This window comes from Nothoprocta perdicaria, unplaced genomic scaffold, assembly GCF_003342845.1.
Source record: "Nothoprocta perdicaria isolate Ctin4 unplaced genomic scaffold, notPer1 scaffold_12, whole genome shotgun sequence".
NCBI classification, from domain to species: Eukaryota; Metazoa; Chordata; class Aves; order Tinamiformes; family Tinamidae; genus Nothoprocta; species Nothoprocta perdicaria.
Window position 1 is genome coordinate 3285565 of NW_020454316.1, and position 465 is coordinate 3286029.

Consider the following 465-nt stretch of genomic DNA (forward strand, 5'->3'; position numbering starts at 1 on the left):
GCACGCGCCGCGCGCCTCGCGGCCACCGTACCGCCACCGCGCACGCGCGCGCTCCTCCCGCACACCGCGGGGGCGGGGGAAGGCGGGGAGGAGCTGCGCATGCGCGCTTGCGCGCGAAACGCTCGGGGAAGGGGCGTGGCGGCGCTGGGAAGCTAAGCAGGCTGTTGCCGGGACGGCGGCTGGATGGGTGACCTGGGTGGTCGCGCTTCGTGCTGAGGGTTGCGGCGCTGCCGGGGAGTTGCTAACGCGGCGCTGGCGTCCAGACTTGTCCCCGTGCTCTTGTTGTAGGGTCAAGACCTGTCCCTACGCGCTTAATTCCCCACGGAATTAAGCCCGTGCACCCCCCTGCGCTGAGCGCCTGGTCTCTCGGTGCCCGAGCATGAAACAGGGTGCCCGGCCTGCGGCCCCGCGGCTATTTCCTGCGTTTTTGCCCGGTTTTCGGTGCGTATTTTGCGCGGCGGTTCT